The 3,678-nt window shown below is 31.0% G+C and overlaps 1 long non-coding RNA gene across 1 annotated transcript; it reads right to left on the reverse strand.

Moving 5' to 3' along the window:
* Nucleotides 1-1,711: 1,711 nt before the first annotated feature.
* On the reverse strand, nt 1,712-3,653 carry LOC105207660. The gene is made up of 4 exons (XR_851460.3): nt 3,525-3,653; nt 2,806-2,971; nt 2,409-2,730; nt 1,712-2,324 (listed from the first exon to the last, which is right to left on the reverse strand). It is a non-coding gene; the product is annotated as an uncharacterized LOC105207660 (long non-coding RNA).
* Between the last annotated feature and the right edge of the window lie 25 nt (nt 3,654-3,678).

Consider the following 3,678-nt stretch of genomic DNA (forward strand, 5'->3'; position numbering starts at 1 on the left):
GCTACGCCCATTCGTCACGATACTAAGCTTCATCCGGATTATACGTGCGGTTGCGCATTTTTATGGAAATTTTTTTGTTCGCTTTTTCTGCCTCGAGTTATTCCGCGTGAATTTTTTTCGAGCTCGCTCCCGACAACTTCAACATGCAGTTCGATACGTTACACCTCACGTTCCGATTCTTTCTTCCTTTTTCCTCCCTTTTTTGTACGGCTTTGCTCCATTCGTTCTCCAATGCAGGTAAAAAAAAGATTTTTCGTATTTCACGTTAGCTTTACGAATTATGAATTACGCTTTGTACATACAGAAAAAGTGACTTGTTTCATCCTCGATTATTTTATCTGGCTGATAGAAATTAGATTTAAATCGAGAGAATGTTAATGACACATGAACCAATGACGCATGAACCAATGAGACATGTTTCGTTCAGAGTTTAATCTACTCCACATATCAAAAATATCAATTCTACTACTAAGAAAAGTGATTTTTCAATTTATATTACTTTTTTTTGTTTAGTAACGATTATTTTTTCTTGATATATAATTGTAAAATACACATAAATTTAAAAAAAAATTTATATACTCCAAAGAATTTATTCTTTTGAAAAATATTATAAAAGTGAATCGGAAAAAATCGAAATAATAAGTAAAATTTTTGTTTTAACTCATTATTCTTGATTGAAGAATTTAAACTATTAGAGATTTTTTTTTCTCTCAAATGATACATTTGCGAATAAATCCCTATAACATAGCATTGCACAAACGTTGCAAAATATTGCTGAAACATTGCAGCAATATTTTGTAATATTTTTGTAATGTTATGCTATATAGGTATAAAGTTGTGAAATATTTAGAATAAGTAATTTACTTGATTCAATTAATTTACAGTATGTACTTTCTAATTTTTAAGAAAGTAAGTGTACTTTACGATTATTATTAGGAAAATATTCTTTGCAAAAATAATGTTACTTAAAGGAACAAAATTAAAAATGAACTAATCGCTTTTCTTAATATTTTTCTGCGTGTAGTTTCATGCTGTTTTACCGAATAAAGGAGATCATCGTTTAATGAGACAATCGCGACAATTATGTCAAAGAGACCGCGCCTAACGCGATGGTTGAATTTTGTCCAGAGACCGATGCGTGTCGGCGACCCGGGCAGGCGTATCCTCGTCTCTCTTCCGACCGAGATCTTGACCAATAAAAGGGGCATTAGCGCTAAGTGGACGCCTCGCCTACTCGGTCATAGTCGTGTTTGTTACGCGAGAGCAAGAGGGTGGCAAGTACGAGGGATGTCATTTAGCGACAGATATAACTGCCACTTAATTTGTGATAAATCCAACCGCCGATGTATCCAACTTTTTAATTGAACAGAAAGATGATAAATAAGCGCGTGCGATAATATTTATATTTAGAGACATCCTTTTCATAAGAGAAATCAAGTTTTTATAAATCCTCGAAACTTTTTTTTTTACATTTTTCTCTGTCGTCAAGCTTTCTAATAATTCATAAAGATTCATTTGCACCAATATAATTTAACTTCAAACTTGGATTAATTATTTTTCTACTTCTATCCTTAGAACTAAAAAAAGGTAAAAATAAAAAAAAAAACACTAAATTTAAAATTATATTGGTTCAAAATTGAACTTAATAAAATTGAAAGTCTCTAAATATAAACGTATAAAGCTTGATACTTTCTATATAAGAAATTCAAGATTAATTCTTGATGTTGATCTTTTTATTCCAGAATAATCAATTGTTAGAGTAGACAATCCTCCACAACGGGACAGTTGCGTTTTCACTTTACTGAAAGTAAAAAGTTGTTCTTTGGGATAAAACGCGATTTTCTCGAATCCATCGCTGTTGCAGAGAAGATAAGCGTAGGAGGGAAAGGAGAAACGAGGGTGGCATGGGAGGCGAGCGGATAGAGGAGAATGTCGAAAGGGAACACGGTGGATTGAGGGTTTTAGGACGCGCGATGGTACAGGGAGGGGGGGTGACAGTGGGGATTCATTATCTGACAGTCTATTGTCATTCCTGCGGGCTGAGATTTTGCTCGGGCCACGAGTACCGAAGCATTACTCTACTCGGATGTACGTGTGTATATGTAAGAGAAGGGAGAGGGTGGCGAAATGCAATACCCTCTCTTTAAAAATACGTTTGCTGAAAAGTCGAAGGCTTCAGGTGGCTGCATTTTCTTCCGTGCGTATAACGGCAACGCGCGACAGTACTTCTTATTTGCTTTTAAATTCATTCCTTTTTTTTTGTTATCACGATGGTGATGATGGATGCGGAATTCTCTAAGTGTTAAGCTCCTTAAAAATCTTTGCTACAAATTATAAATTATTTTATTGTTTTTTATTATTTAAGTTTTACTTAAGTATTAATTATTTTTTTAGAAATAATCATTTACCTTTTTAATTTCAGCTTTTCTGTTTATTAATAAAAACTTTATACTAGTTTCGAGATTAGTAAAGGTAAAATGATTGAGGAAAGTTAAGAATGCACATCTCATATAAACGATACAATATATGTTCTTAATATTTGAAGTCTTTAAAATACATTGCTCAAGTGATATTTGATAATTTGACGAAGTTATAAATTATATGCTATAAAAAAGTGTATTTAAAATTTTGAAATTATTTTTCTCGAAACTATGTTTTTTGAACTAGTGGGATTTCTTGGAAATTATTGACACGAATTATTTTACAGATACATCCATATGTCCTCTTTGGCTGGAATTAAAATGATTATTTTTGTTTATATAAACAGAAAAAGATTTAAATTTGTAGAAAAAAAATGGTCCTTACCAAGGCTGCCATTTTATCTAATTTGGGTGTTTTTATCAATAGCTCTAGTTCCAGTCATGGCCACTCTTCTCTTGAATAAGAATTTTTTTTAGATGCCAAAAAGGTTATTTATCTCATCATTTCTATGTGTCCTTTGGTAAATGATTAATGATCAGTGTATAATGCACTAGAAGAAAAACGTATTTTTTTAATTTAAAAAAAATATTAAAATATAACCTTTGTTTATTTTGTTTATTAAAATATTGTTCAACTGATAGTAAAAAAAGTATGCAAAATTTGATATTATTAGTTGGTTTCTTAAAAAATTGGTCTTCTTAAAAAAAGAATTTCCAAAAAACCTTTTTACAGCCTTTCACATCAGAATACTCATCCAGACAGCACAAAGGATTTATGAAAGATTTATAAAATATTTACAACAATTACTTGAATATATTTTATAAATATTTATGAAAAAAATTTTTCCTTTTATGTTACGTAAAATATTTTAATAACATTTTGCATAAAGATTTTGATTTTTTTCTTCGAGTACATGAAATATTTATAAACTATTTACATAATATTAAAAAATAAATGGTAATAAATATTTCTCATAAATATTTTGCTGTCTGAGAGTCTCTCAAGAGGATCCTAAACACCGATACCGATGCATTACAGAATAATTTAATCTTCAAATTGATTTGACAGATTGCAAAATTCTTTTGTAGAATAAAAGTACGCACCAAACAAATTTTGAGAAGATAAATTTTATGACAAAATCAACGGCGTTTTACGCGTATTATAAATTTATAGGTTAGCGCACATAAACAGTAGCAAGCAGAGCGACAGTTGATAGATCTTTCCACAGACGGCGCTGCAATTGAAGTCTCATGTCTG

This window comes from Solenopsis invicta, chromosome 14 (genome assembly GCF_016802725.1).
Source record: "Solenopsis invicta isolate M01_SB chromosome 14, UNIL_Sinv_3.0, whole genome shotgun sequence".
NCBI lineage: Eukaryota > Metazoa > Arthropoda > Insecta > Hymenoptera > Formicidae > Solenopsis > Solenopsis invicta.